Source organism: Panthera pardus, unplaced genomic scaffold (genome assembly GCF_024362965.1).
Source record: "Panthera pardus isolate Hobbes unplaced genomic scaffold, ASM2436296v1 HiC_scaffold_7, whole genome shotgun sequence".
In the NCBI taxonomy this organism is placed as follows: domain Eukaryota; kingdom Metazoa; phylum Chordata; class Mammalia; order Carnivora; family Felidae; genus Panthera; species Panthera pardus.
Genome location: NW_026527002.1, coordinates 74,038,461 through 74,053,721, shown reverse-complemented (window position 1 = coordinate 74,053,721; position 15,261 = coordinate 74,038,461). Strand labels below are relative to the sequence as shown.

At 54.7% G+C, this 15,261-nt stretch overlaps 1 long non-coding RNA gene across 2 annotated transcripts; it reads left to right on the top strand.

Annotated features, from left to right (window-relative positions):
* The first annotated feature begins 10,084 nt into the window (after positions 1–10,084).
* Positions 10,085–14,168, top strand: LOC109273101 (uncharacterized). 2 transcript variants are annotated; one of them, XR_002082765.2, is made up of 3 exons: positions 10,085–12,393; positions 13,235–13,471; positions 13,923–14,168. It is a non-coding gene; the product is annotated as an uncharacterized LOC109273101 (long non-coding RNA). The 2 variants fall into 2 exon arrangements; XR_002082764.2 differs by having other exon boundaries at positions 13,235–13,704.
* Positions 14,169–15,261: the final 1,093 nt, after the last annotated feature.

Below are 15,261 nucleotides of genomic sequence, written 5' to 3'. Positions count from 1 at the left end.
TCTGCCCTTCCCCCTGAACTAACCCAGCTCTCCGCCTCTCCCTCTGCCAGTTCGCCTTCGCCGCACTTCACGTAAAAGGAATCCCGCAGCGACTTTGTGTCTTTGTGTCTTCTCCCTTCCCGTCCCTCCTTTTCTTCTGGTAAAGGTGCTCCCGTTTGCTCTTGGGGACCCACCCTCTCCCGGACTCCATGCCTACCCCTTCCTCCCCGAGCCCTGCATCCGGGAACGGGCAGGTGAGCCAGACCATGTGGTAGTTTCCTAATGTTGCCCTAACAATCTACCAGAACGTTAGCGGTTTAAAACACCAATTTATTATCTTACCATTTTGGAGGTCTGACATCTGAACCGAGTTTTACTGGTCAAATTCGGGGTACCGGCAGGGCCACACTCCCTCCGGGGGCCTTAGGGAAGAATCCGTATCTTTGCCTTTTCCAGCTTCTAGAAGCCATGCTGACCTCTGCCTCAGTAGTCACGTCACCTCTCGCTGCCTCCCTGGTTAAGGACCTTTGTGATTGTGCTGGGCTCACCTCGATGGTACAGGACAATGGATGTCCCCATTTCAGGATCCTTAATCTTTTTTTTTTCAAGTTCATTTATTTATTTTGAGAGAGAGAGAGAGCCAGAGGGGGAGGGGCAGAGAGAGAGGGAGAGAGAGAGAATCCCAAGCGGGCTCTGAACTGTCAGTGCAGAGCCCGATGTGGGGCTCGAACTCAAGAACCGTGAGATCCTGACCTGAGCTGAAGTCTAGAGTCGGACGCTTAAGAGACCGACCCACCCAGGCGCCCCTCAGGATTCTTAATGTAAATATCTGTGCAAAATCCAGTGCCACGTAAAGTTACGTATTCCTGGGTCCTGGGGATTAGGACGTGGATGTCTTTGGTGGGTCATTATTCAGCCAACTACGTCTGGCCACCGGGAGCATCCCTGCACTCCTTCCTTCCTTCCTTCCTTCCCTCGACCTCCCCGCCTTCTTTCCTCTCTCTCTTCCTCTTTCTCTCTCTCCTCTTCTTCCCTCCCTCCTCCTCCTCCCCCTTCCCCCTTCCCCTTCCCAGAGCCACTACTGTGCCCTGCCTGCCTGGTTCCTGCACCTGCACTTTTGAAACTGTGGGGGCCTCAACCGACTTGTTGCTGGGGAAAGCACTGGGTAACTACAGTGAAATGACTTTAAATCCATTTTAGGGGCTCCTGGGTGGCTCGGTCAGTCAAGCGGCCGACTCCTGGTTTCAGCTCAGGCCTCAATCTCCTGGTTCATGAGTTCCAGCCCCGTGTCGGGCTCTGTGCCCACAGTGCAAGGCCCGCTTGGGATTCTCTCTCTGTCTCTCTCTCGCGCGCTCACTCTCTCTGCTCCTTCCCCACTCGCTCTCTATCTCAAAATCAATAAAATAAACTGTAAAAAATAAATAAACAAAACCATTTTAAAACGCAGACTATCAGAGAAGGGAGCCAGGCAGGAATGTAAATGACTATAATCCAGGGCAGAGGAGGATACGAGTCTTGGAGATAACAGACCGACTGCTCAAGTCCAGGCCTTGGCCCCTGGGTTGCTGCACGCAGTTCATGGGACAGAGACCTAAACAGGTAATTATGGTGGTTAAGATAAGGGCTGTAATAGAACCCGTTGCAAAGGACTGTGGGAGCTGAGAAGAAACCAAAAACTTTGCCCCAGAAGCCAAGGGGAAGCTTCCAGAAGGAGGGGCCTTGTAAGCTGGGACTTGCAGAAAATGTCAGGGCTTGAAGAGCCCAGAAGGCGGGGAGGGTGTCCCAAGCTCAGGAGCGGCATGGCCAACGTGCAAAGGCACAGAGTGGACTCGTGGGGTCTAGAAACGGCCGAAACAACAAGTCTGTGGAATTGGGAAGCTTGGACTCACGTGCTTTGCCGCTCCCCACTTTCCAGGGGACCCAGGCAGGCGACACGGTCTCCCCGAACGTTTGGAAAGTGGAGAGAATCACACGCACATTCAAGGCTGCTGCCGTAGTCGGGGTCTGGAGACATGGGCCTGTGGCACGTGGACCTGCCGGCCGGCTATTGACCAGAGCCAGATGCGACAGCAGGGTCTGGACTCGCTTTCCCCCCACATGGGAAAAGTCCCCAGCTGTCAGCGTCTCTAAGTCTGTGACATACCAGCAAGACACTGTAGGGTCCCTGGGACTTCCCAGGGACCTCAGACCTCTTCATGACTTCAGGAATGATAACAGCTGTCATTTATTGAGTGCTTAGGGTATACTGGGTGCCTCACATGCCTTATTTCTGACCCTCTGCAATTCGACGTTATCGCCTGCACTTTATAGATGAGGAAACTGAGGCACGGGACAAATTATGCATCTGGGCTGCACAGCTAGTAAGAGACAGAGCTGGGATCCGGGCTTTGCCCTGTCTGTGCCTGGGGGGGGCACGGGGACACGCAGTAAATGTCTGAGGACAGATCGGCAGTGCTTAGGAGTGGAAAGTGGTAGGCACAGAACGAGAGCATTAGATCCTGCGGGTGGGGGACAGGACACCCAACGGTCCCGACTGCTCCCTCACAATCTTTCCGCTGTGTGTTCTTTATTACCTGCAGGGACAGGGAACTCAGTCAGGAACCTGAGCTCTGAGCTTGGCATGAGATTCAAGGGACCTTGAGGAAAGTCTCTCCCTGGGCCTCCCTCTTCCCGTCTGAGATATTTGGGTGTAGCTCACTCCCATTATCAGACCCTGCCCCCACGGGATCCGGTGAGCGTGAGCAAACATTTTATAGCAGGCAGGGCCCCTATGGCCAAGATAAGCAGTTCAGGAGCCTGGCCCAGCCCTGGTAAGTGGGACATGGGAGGAAGGAGAAAATTCCTTTAGTGTCGGTTTGGGTCTTGAGGAACAGGGGGGAAGGGGGTGAAGTGTGGAGAGGTGCGGGCAGGGTGCTGCGTGAGAAGGGCAGCAGGGAGTGCCAGCGCCCAGCCCTGCAGGGAAGCCGTGTCTCCATCAGAGCTCACCCTGGGGTACCCACTCAAGGGGGAGATTCACGTAATTCAAGTGCCTGTTTTCCCTCCTGTGGAACAGGTGGTAAGTTACGTAACGTGTGCGTGGCGTGTCTGTGCTCAGCGTACGTGGATAAAACTATAAACCAGCCTGTTGTGTTCTGCCTCCAGACACCCGGCCTTCTTGGTCGGGAGAATTTCTCTGTTTGGTTCCCCTGGGTTCTGGACTGGTCATAACCTCTCGGGCCAGCCGGGAAGGCCAAGCTGCGGCATGGAATCTGGAATCTCCGACCCCATGCAATGTCCAGGAGCTCAGTAAAAAGCCACCTGCCCACCCGCCCTGGCGGTTCTGGTTGGTTGAGCGGGACGGGGTGGGGCCAGATCCCCCGTGGGATCTGGTGATTGATGGTTATCGTGTTTGTTTCCCAGGGCCACCTTAACAAACTACTGCCCACTGGCTGGCTTAAAATAACAGCCATCTATTCTCATAATCCTGGAGGCCGGGAGCCCAAGGCAGTTTCTGGGCCCCAATAAGGGTGTCAGCAGGGCTGAGCCCATATCCGGGAGGAGAATCTGTTCCTTGCCTCCTCCTGCTGAGCACAGCTACTGACGATGGCTGGTTTATGGTTGCACCACTCTGAGTTCAGCCTCTGTGGTCGCATCACTTCCTTCTCTGTGGCCAAAATCTCCCTCCGCCCACTCCTCACAAGGACACTTGTGATTGCGTTCACGGCCCCCCTGGGTAGTGCAGGGTGATCTCCCCCTCAGAAAATGCTTGGTTTAATCCCATCTGCAATATCCCTTTTGCTGTATGAGGGACCATTCACAAGTTTCGGTGATTTAAGATCTGATCTCTTTGGAGGCCATTATGGAACCGACCACAATTATTGCCCCCCCTGGCCTTCCCTCGGGCAGGGCAATGGCTCAGCAAAGCTAAGTGACTTCCCCGAGGGCACACAGCTCTACAGAGACCCCAGCCTGGATTCGTTCTCTTCTATATTGCAGTCAACCCGGCACAACGAGATTTACATATAGGGATGGGACAATTCATAGGAAAGGCTGATAAATGGTGCAGATCGTGTGCATCAGAAAAAAGAAAATAGGATATTTTCATTTGGGAAAAGAACACGGGCACTAAAAGTAATTGCCTGCCCACAAACAGAACAAAAAACGTCATCATTACCAAGGGGCCCAGGCTTCTCACTTCGGGAAAAGGGTATCACCGCATCTGGACTGGCTGACTCCTGAGAGAGGTGATCGTCTCTGGAGTTCACACTGTGCCTGATTCCTGCAGGGTCACGCGAAGTTATAGCTAATTCCAAGAATCACCCTTTCCTTAATAAGGAGGTGCTGGGTTCCCAGACAGTGACTCAGAGAAGGAGCTGGTAAGGTCAGCAAAAACAAAACAAAACAAAACAAAACAAAAAAAAAAAAAAAAACGAGATGAAAAGAAAAGAAAACCAAGAAAGAAAGAAAGAAAGAAAGGGAAAAAAAGAAGGCACGAAGCCCTGAGATAAGTGCCATCAGCCCCTCCCTGTCACTTCTACCTTCACTGAAGTGAAAAAGTGAAGCTTCCTCTCATCCAGGATACATGAATCATGAGGGATTTTGCTTCCTGCTTGAGAACCATCCACGGTTTTCGCCTGAACCCGATGTCGTCTAGATAAAACTGTTGAGGGACAGGCGGGTGGGCGGAAGGAGGAAAGCAGGATGGTGGAGTGTCACACGTTAGAAAGAAGCACGACACACAGAATGTTCCGGAAGGACAGGATCCAAGATGGTGTATCGCGAAGGTCGAATCCCTTCCCACCGTCCACGGCAAACAACGGACGGCCTTCCAAGCGAGGCCATGTGATCAAGCCGTGGTGTGTGGTTTGTGAGCAGAAGCGAGATGGACAATCTCCAGAGCGAGTCTTGAAGGGGAAGCACGTCTTCTGCCCTCCCGCTTCCTCGCCTTTCCTCGTCACGGAGGTGGCGGAGAGTGGCGGCACCACGTTACACGGGTCCGGGAAGCCCTGATCTCGTTGGGTCCCGTGCAAGTGGCCCCGTGGGTTGTGCAACCGGGGGCCCGATGGTGAGCCACCGCCAACTCTGTGTACTGAAGCAACACCCCAGGGACGTCAGAACAAGTGCGGGAAAGAGCCGGTCCTCTCTCCTCGACATGGGCTTCAACCATGGCCGCCCAAACCCAGACTGTGGCGTGAGAGAGAGAGAAAGTTGTATCTCGTTCCGGTCCTGGTTAGTCCTGGTCTCTGTCGTGACAGCCGACCCTGTATTCCAACAAATAGACCGGATAACCCTCTATTACTGGGCAAGTCAACTCTACAGCAACCTGTTCCTCAGACACCGTGGGGAGTTCTGGTTAAGACAAGACTTTTCTTGAAATGGGCATGATTTGGGCAGCAAATCCCACCTACAAGAGTCCTGTCTTGAGTGCCCCGATGGCCGGAGAGCAGCTGGCCGTGCAGTGCCACGTATGACCGTAAGCCCCAGCCGGGCAAAGATCATGGAGCACGTCAGACGGTTCTCTTCACGGGACCAAGGGTCCGTGGCTCCCACCGCGCATGGTGGGGCTCAGCAGGCACCTGCAAGCTTAGCTTCAAGCAAGCCAGACTGAGCAAAAGTAACAGAGAGTTCCCACATACCTCCTGCCCCTACACAGGCACAGCCTCCCCCACTATCGACATCCCCCCGCGAGGGTCGTGCCTTGAGGGTCATACATTTGTTACAACTGATGAACCCGCACTGGCACACCATGATCACCTACAGTCTACAGTCGACCTTCGGGCTCCCTCTTGGTGCGGTACATTCTGCGGGTTGGGACAAATGTATAATGACGTGTGTCCACCATTTTACAGAATAGTTCGACCGCCCTAAAATTTTTCTGCACTCTGACTATTCATACTTGCCTAGCCCCTCTTCTCCCAGGCAAACACTGATCCTTTCATTGTCTCTATAGTTTTACCTTTTCCAGAATGTCATAGAGCTGGAATCATACAGTCAGTACATAGTCTTTTCAGACGGCCTTCTTTCACTTGGTGACGGGCATTTAAGGTCCTTCTATGTCTCTTCACAGCGTGGTGGCTCATTTCTTGTCAGCGCTGAACGGTGTTCCATTGTCTGGATGGACCGCGGTTTATTTATCCAGTCCCCTACTGAAGGACATCTTGGTTGCATGATCTGTGTTTTAATACACTCCCCAGGTGATTCTGAAGGTCATGAGCATTTGGAAACAATATCTTGGGGAGCCTGGGTGGCTTAGTGGGTTGAGCTCTTGGTTTCGGCTCAGGTCATGGTCTCATGGGTCGGGGGTTCCAGCCCTGCGTCGGGTTCTGTGCTGACAGCAAGGAGCTTGCTTGGGACTCCCTCTCTCTCTCTCTCTCTCTCTCTCTCTCTCTATCTCTCTGTCTGCCCCTCCCAGCTCTCTATCTCTCTCTCTCATCAAAATAAATAAATAAACTTAAAAAAAACCCAATATCTCCACACTATACTTCCACCATTAAAAAATCTTTTAATGTTTATTTATTTTTGAGAGAGAGAGAGAGACAGAGCACAAGTGAGGGAGGTACAGAGAGAGGGAGACACAGAAGCCGAAGAGGCTCCAGGATCCGAGCTGTCGGCACAGAGCCCGACGCGGGGCTCAAACTCACGCCGTGAGATCATGACCGGAGCCGGAGTCAGACACCCAACCGACTGAGCCACCCAGGCGCCCCTCTACGTCCACAGATTTGACACTGCAGCCATTCCCTTTGCCCGAATGCCTTTCTTCCTAGCTCTGCTTACAGCGGTCCTGCTCATATTTGGGGGGCACCCAACATGCCACCTTTTCCAGAATGCACAGTCTGAAATCATGACTCCCTGGGGATGTCCGTTCCGGCCGGAGCTGCTGGCCTCCCCCCACTGGAATGTGAGCTCTTGCAGAAGGCATCCGGTTTTCCGCAGCTCCCAGCCCCTCGTGCCAGGCGGGGTTTACAGTAGCGCATAATAAATGCCGTAAGCTTGAATCATGCGCTAGGACGGCCAGCTAGGAAGGCCTGCGTCCGGACTCACAAGCAGGCAACAACGTGGCAGACGGATTCGTATCACACTCCCAGGAACGGCATCTTACATACACGTGTCTCTCCAGACCAAAACGCATGTCCAAAAAAAGAACTGATAAGATCGTTTTTTGTTTTTTGGGTTTTTTTTCCCCCCCCAACGGTGAGGAAAAGAAAAGAACATAAACCAAGTACTGTCCATCTGCCGGCACTGTTTTCTGGTGTTTGGTTTTGGGTTTTTTTTTTTGTTGTTTTGTTTTTTTCTATCTTCTTACTCCTCGCCACCCAGGTGGGTGTGCGGAATTGTCTCAGGTAAAGACGAGTGATGCTCAGAGACATTCAGTAACTTGCTCTAGGTCACACAGCTTCAACGTGGGCCCAGAGACCCATAGGACACATAGGACCGCCCTTCTTCTGTGTCAGTTCACTTCGAGGGAAGGGCCCAGGGGGACGAGGAGGAAACCTCTCCCAGCCTGCTCTGTGTCCTCTCGAAATCTAGAGGCACCACACCTCGGGCAGGCTGGGCCAACGGGAGGCGTCGCACGGGACCTCTGCAAAGCCCAGCAGACGCGCTCGTCATCCCACAGGCCGTGCGCTGGGCCAGGCCTCGTCTGGTTAGACGCCGGCTCAGTGTGTAAGTGGAAGTCGTAAAACAAGCAGTGTGGAGTGTGGAAGTGAGCGGCCCGTCCCCGCCTGGCAGAAATCGACTCCGTGAACGTTCTCAACAGCCGGTGGCAGGCGGACGTGGAGGAAGGACAGGGACGCGGGCCACGCCAGCCCGAGTCGGCCTCTCTGGGCCCTCACGGGAACACCTTTGCGCGGACGGCGGGCAGTGGGGATGAGCGTCCGTGCTCAAGCCTCGTGTTTTAGGAGCACCTGCCAGCTCGCAGGGGGTTAGAAATCCAGGGACCGGGACCACCACGCACTCGGGCTCCTGCATCGCTCTAAATTTCAGTCTCCTCGTCCGTGACGACAGTAAGGGGATCTGCCTCTGGGTGGCTGTGGCGATTCGGGGACATAATGTAAACCACGGGTCCAGTGCCTGCTCAGGACAACCTTGGAGAACGGCCACGACCGCTGTCTCTTCAGCGCCTGCTCTGGCCCAGGATTTCTTCGCGTGCTGCTTCCTGAGCACACAGCAAAACGGGGAGGAAAACGTAATTCCCGAGGCTCCGGAGAGAACAGTGTCAGGAGGAGAGCCGGAAGGTGCAAATTCCTCTTCCCAATTCTGGCCACTGCTCCTGCTCCTGCGGGCCAGGCCTCTGGGGCTCCGTGAGGGGCTGTGTGGTTCGCCCACCAGGACTGGAAAGCCTAAATCACGCTCAGTGAAGGCAAGAACTACCCACATTCGGCTGCTACGTCCCTATTTGAAATCCATGTGCCGAGTTCATAGGATGCATCCAATGCCTCGCCTGCTTTTCCCTGCGAGGCTGGGGCGGCCGGAGGGATGCGGGGACACAGCAGGAACAAGGGGACAGAGACAGGCATGGGGACGTTGGCGGCTAGAGCATGCATGTGCAGACTTGGGTTCAGATTTCAGCTCTGCCCGCTTACAGCGTGTCCTCAGGCAAATCTGCTACCACTGAGGCTCCGCGGTTTCCTTCCCCGCGCAAGGAGGTGAGGGAGAAGAACCCATCTGTTCTAAGGATCCACAGGTATGCACGTAGCCTGCCACATCCAGGGCAGGGCAGGGAGGGGCTTGCAAATGGAGGCCACCTACCCCTTCCCCCACTAAGGCAGAGATGTTTAGTGCCATACCCAAGGCCTCTGGGGTAGTGAGGGGCAGAGCTGGGAACTGAACCCCAGAACTGGCTGGTGGTAAACTCACTACTCCAATGCCCTTCCCCCCCGCCCCGCCATGGGTCTTGCATGACACCTACCTCTGCCCTTAGGAAGTTTCCAGTCTCTCTTGGAGAACAGAAGCAACTCACGGGTGCTTTTTCCAAGCGCCTGCCAAAAAAAAAAAAGTACAAGGAAAGAGCTGTGGGAGATCCCAGGAGCCGACCATCCCAGTTTGGAGAAATCACCCAAGCTTCCAGGAAGAAGCGACACAGGTTGGGTCTTGAAGGGTGTGTGGGGTTGGAGGGGTGCGTGTGCCGAGCCCCGGTGTCTCGAGTCTGCCAGTCGGCATTGGGATGGCTCCGCGGTGGGCTTCAGGCAGGCTGGCGGGGCAGGACCTGGTCGCCGCTGAAGGCTTTGGCAGGCCAGCACAGGGAGCCAGAAGCGTGTGCTCCTTTCTGGATTCTTCCACGCACCCCTCCTCCCCCCTGAGCCCCAACCCCCCACCTATTACCCTCTACTACGTCCTGGAGCCCCTGAATTGGTAGAGGAACCAGAATTCGTGGTGGCCCTTTTGGCTAGGTACGATGCTAGGTCTCGAATATACAGACAAAACTCTGGAACATGAAAATCAGATAAAGGAGTCACTTAAAGTCACATGGAGGGTAGGAGAGAATCAGGATTCCAGCCTTTTCCCCTCCAGTTCCCAGATCCAGCATCTTTCCATTAAATGCACTGGCTTGAAGGCCAAAGAAACCTTTGTGGTGGAGAAAAGCAGAACCTCTGGGAGCGATGCTTGGGCCTCCCGAAGGCCTGCCCAGGGGGATTGTTAACTGCTTGTTAGCAAACGTCTACTGATACTGTACTGTGTAAGCCTATAAGGGTTTTAAATATTTCACCTAAATTCTCACCACTGCTGTCCACAAAGGAGGCATTACTATGATAATCAGCCTCTTTTTCACACCAGGAAATTGCCACATAGTGTTTAAGTGGCTGGTCCAAGGACACATGATTCATGGGGTTGAAAGGTTGGATTTGAATCTGGGCAGCCTGGATCCAGCTTCCTGCCCTAACTAGAATCATGTGGAAGGCTGGCCAGGCTGTGCCCTGCGCAGGTGGAGGCCGAGATCCATCGCGAAATCTGCTCTCTGGGCTGTGCAGGCTGGCACGGGCTGCTGGGGGGGGGGGGGGGGGGGATGGGGCACCTTTGTGTGACTTCCACCCAAGGACCGCAAGCCAAGCTTGTCCTCCTGGGAACGACAGCAGCTGACCACATCGCACCTTTGTCATTTGCAGCATTGATTTTTTTTTTTTTTTTTTTTTTTTTTTTATCCTGACCTTCTCAAAGCCATTTAAGAGCACAGATAAAAATGCAAAGCGCAGGGAGGCTGTGAAATGCAGCTCAGCGGCCAGCCACAACGGGAAAAGGCATTTAAACGCGGCCAGCTCAGACATTCTTCCTCCGGTGGACGGAAGTGAGTTCTGGACCAGTCTGCCCGGCGGGCAGCTCGGCAGGTGTGGCTGGCTGGCAGGTGTGGCCGCACCATTGACCTGGCGACCCCTCTTCCAGGAATCCATGTGGCCGAAATGCTCATCGGCCCCAGCGAAGATCTCTGCGGGGAACACGGTTTGTAAGAGTGGAACACTGGAAACCACCCCGCACGTCCTGGGAGGAGACTGGTCCGATCCACTGCGGCGCTCAAATTTGGAGTACCGAACACACCTTGAAGTGAAGGCAGTAGATCTGCCTGTGATAACAGCGGATGTTCACAAGGTCTAGTTCAGGCTCAGGACAGTTCGTACAGTGCGAGGCTGTTGGGGTGAACGCCGTTTTCGTGTGGGCGTTTGGATTCCCTCGCCGTGTTGCCAGCAGCAGAGAGCGGGGCTGACACTGGTCTGAGCGCGGCTGAGGGTGGACAGGTTCGGCAGCTCTCCGTGTCTCAGGGCTAAGGGCCCGGACCCGGAGCCAGGTTTCCCACGTGACTTGCACCGTGTGACTCACTGTTGCCGTGCCTCGGTTTCCCTGCGCAGAAACCGGGCGTGCTCGCTCCTAGTGCTTCCCTCTGGGAGGTGTTTCGAGGGTGGAATGCGTGCAACCCTGCGAGGCTTTGTCTCTGCAGGCCTGGAAGACAGCAAGCCCTGGAGTCGTCGCTATGTTGAAGCCCGGAAGGAAGTGCTGGAGAATTGTGCTCAGCCGGCACCGGTCACTGGTTGTCTCTGAAGAGTGTTGATGGTTGAACTCACGCATTCCACGGCGTTTAACATTTTTGGAAAAAAGAATGCAGTCGGGCAGAGAAACAACTGGTGTCCGAAGGAGACCCTTGTTACCGGCCTTCGAGGATAGGTCAATGCCTCCTTCTACTACATTCCCTGCACGAATGGGTGGGTAGACTCCGGACTCAGGCACGGGACTCACCACCCAGGCTGCCGACTCTCCCTGCCCACCACCTCCCTGGGTCTGGTGCTCATCACTGTCAGTGTTCTTAGCCCCTGGGGTTGTCCCTTTATAAATCGGCTTCCCCCGCAGGCTTGGGAGCTCTCCAAGGACAGGGACTGCATCTAACCTGTGTCTCTGTGTCTCCACGCCTGGGCTGGGGCCTGACACACAGTAGGTGCCGAATGAGGGTTTGCTGAGTACTCAGTCTTGAAGGCATTACTCGAGGGTTGATACGTGACCCAAGGGTTTATTGGAGGAAGTTTCTTCACAGTCTGACAGTAAACACTCCCTCTGACCCCTCTGGAATGCTCTTGGCACTTGTTTCCAAGTCAGGCCCTGAAAAATGAACCCTGTGTGTTAATTACAGAGCGAAACAATGCATTCTGGACTCCACCTCGGGGCGGCCATGTGGTCGGCCAGCTGCTGCAGAGGCTGTCCCCAGGGAAGGGACCTCCAGTCCCTCCAGGCCTGGGCGATAGTTCCTGGCATCCAGGTCTTCCAGGGGCCAACCACAGAAACCAGGGACCCACTTGGCATATCAACAGGAAGAGTTGTTATTGCCATGCTTGTGGGCATGCGCCCGTATGCACACCCACACCCCCCCAAAGAGAACAAAAGCAAAAACAAAACGAGATGAAAGAGGCAATGAGAAAAGGTTGGGGGGGGGGCAAACAAAGGGACAAACAAATGTGTTTGTGGGCCATATAAAGCCCGTGAGTTCCCAATTCCCGAAGCTCTTCCCCATTTTACAGATGAGTACGCTGAGAGGCAACAGCGTGCCCAAAGTCACCAGGAGTTAGTGCGTGGTCCGGGATGAAGTTTCTGATTTTCTGACCCAGATTCTCCCCTCTGTTTTGTCCTTGAGGCCGAGGGTCTGCAGGCTCCAGGGGCAGGACCTCTCAGGAGAGGAACAAGGGCCACCTGCCTCCCCGGCAACCCCCACCCCCACCTTTCCCCAGGAACCCTTTGTGACAGGGGGTGCCCAGTACTTGTGTGTGCATCAGGTAGCTGATGCTGTCACCCCAGGAGGGGGCCAGAGATGAGGGACTGGGGCTATCACGTGAATACTGGGATCTGGGTAGACAGAGGCTTCTCTGAAATTGGACGTTCATGGGGAAGGAGGACCGAGGTCAGCTTTAGAGCTATAGACCAATCTGGGTTGGAATGCGAGCTCTTTTCCTTCTAAGGCAGGTGAGTGTGGATAAGTGATGGAAGCTTCTGGGTGTCAGAGTACTCGGGTTTATAATGGGACAGCACACAAGTCTGTGTGCAAGATCGAGTTCGTATAAACGAGGCCCCAGGGCCCAAGCAGGTGCTCCTAGGTCCAAGAATGCTGGATGGGCCAGAGGTGGATCTTGCAGGAGAGAATGTAGTCCTGTGTGTTTGTAGGAGGTGAGATCAGTGCTTCCCTGATGGTCAGCACAAGGGGGGTCTTACTCTTTATGCTGAGACGGTTGTAGTCAGGGTCACAGCTAGTACTGGGGACAGAGACTCTCAGAGAGACCAGCTCAGGGCTTATAAACTCAGCTCCCAGCTCCCCCAAGACGGGAGCGGGAGCGGAGCAGAGGTGGGGGAGGGGAGGCCTCAGGGCCCGGATGGGGGGAGGGGATGGGAGGGGTGGATAGCACTGGCCCCGGGAACAAAGCCTCCAATCCCCAGGACCTCCATTAGCTGTGCGACTTCGGGAAAGTCACTCAGCCTCTCTGAAACCCAGTTTTCACAACTGTAACAGGAAAAGCAGCATCTGGCAGTCTGGCGGTAGGGAGTAACCGAGGACGTAAAACGCTAGGGCGTAGTAGGTCCAAATCTACATGACGCCAGAGGTGGCCCCTCCCACACACACCGGCTGTCCGGCCTCCCCTTCCAGGGCCTCATCTTCCCTGCCTGGGTTCGTGGTTTGTGTCCAAGTAATAGTTACCAAATGGCAGTCTTTGGCATATTACATTTATGATTTTTTTTTACCATAATCCAAACACATTTTGCAAAATTTATTACTTCATATCTTTTGAAAATTTAATGGATCCCCTTATAGAAGCTGAAATAGAAAAAAAAAAAATTAAGGCGAACACGACGTTGCCGCTCTAAGTGGAGAAGCCGTCTTGCTGGTCATGAACTGAAGTCACTGGTGAGAATAATCACAACCCAAAGCCAATGGGGTGTTACATCCTGACTGGGAAGGACCTGGGCACAGAGGCCGGCTCTCCTTGTGGGAGAAGAAAAAGCATCAGGGAAGCATTCGGACCAATGCCAAATCAAGACTCGCTCCCTGGTAGAACCAGGAGGGCATAAGGGGTTAACTTGGGAGTCATTTCCATCCTCTGTGATTCATTTAATGCCTCGAGTAATTCAGAAAGTGATGCTGGGGGGTCCCCACCCCATCTCCGTGAGGTTCACACACCAGGACAGGGCGCCTGGGTGATCCTGTCGGTCCCTCCTGCTGAGGCTCTCAGGAATCTAGAAGGGCCGGCAGGGCTGGGACATCGCAGCTGAATGGGAAGGAAGGTGTGTGGGGTGGGCAGAAGCCTGGATGGGCAGGGGTGGGGGGTCAGGATAGGAGCACAGTCAAGGATGCCCGAGGACGGCCCGATTGCCAGTTTCCTCTCGGCACAGGCCTGTGCCCGTGAGCAAGCTAGGAAAGGGCTCTCAAGCTAAGAACCAACTCTGCCTTGATCTTTAAAAAAAAAAAAAAAATTTTTTTAATGTTTATATTTATTTTTGAGACAAAGAGAGACAGAGCATGAGCAGGGGAGGAGCAGAGAGAGAGGAAGACACAGAATCGGAAGCAGCTCCAGGCTCCAAGCTGTCAGCACAGAGCCCGACGCGGGGCATGAACTCCTGAACCGCGAGATCAAGACCTGAGCCAAAGTCGGCCACTCGACCGACTGAGCCCCCCCAGGCGCCTCGACTCTGCCTTGATCTTGGACTTGCAGCCTGCACGGCTGTGAGAATAAACGTGGTTTAAGCCACCTGGTCTGTGCTATTTTGTCGCAGCAGCCTGAGCGGACTGAGGCAGGGAGCACGAGGCCCGTGGCTGGGTGTCGAGAGACTTCATTTCTGCCCCTCTTCTGCTAGTGTGACTCTTGGCCGGGGTTGCCCTTCTCTGGGACTCAGTTTCCCCATCTGTAAGGCAGGACCATTAACTCTACAGGTAAGGGGTTCTGACCTTCTGATTACAGGAAATGCCAGCACCTTAGCTGACCTGTGCTGAGGGTCCAGAACAGGATGGCACCTGGGGCTGGCAGGCTTCAAACTGCCTAGAAGCACCCCCAGATGCCTAGAAGCACCCCCAGACGCCTAGAAGCACCCCCAGATGCCTAGAAGCACCCCCAGACGGTGGCGGCAACCCGGGTCAGGAATCTCACACAGCACTTTTTGGGATGGTCTGGGGTCAGCCCTAGGGAATCTCTGCAGGCTCTGGGAGGCACAGGACACACCTGGTTAAACATTTGCCCACTTTGGCTCCTTTCCAGAGCAGCGGACACCGCCCTGCGCACACACGGGCCCAGGGCTTAGGCAGCAGTTTCGCGATCCGGGTTTTTATTTAACTGGAAGACAGATACAGAGATACTTGCTCCCTCCCTCCCCCGTCCCCCACCACGCTGCCCAGCTGACCTTGGCTCCACGCAGGATCAAGGTCAGGCAGGGCCTCTCAGGCCACCCGTGCGGGGCAAAGAGCTGGAGGTCCTCATGCTGAAAGGGGGGGGTCTGGATTCCCGCTCTGCCACGGGGAGGGGGGGGCGGTGCATCTGGGCAGTGCCCCCACCTCTCTGAGCTCAGTCTATACTCCTGTAAACTGGGCTAATAATCAGTCTGTGGGCTGAGCCCCCTGGGTCTCAACCCCGCCCCCGCACAGCCTGCTCTGTGGGCTCATTGCCGTTCTCATGGGCCACTCTTCCCCTTCTTGACCTTCGTGTTTCTGCCTGGGCCCCGTCTGCCCTTCCCTGGGGAGGCCGCTGGTAGGGGTCAGGCTCGGGAGTGAGCGGTCTCTCAGAGGGGTTTTTTCGCCTCCATCGCAGATAACAGGTGATGCTAGAGAAAGTCACCTCTCCAACGTCTGTG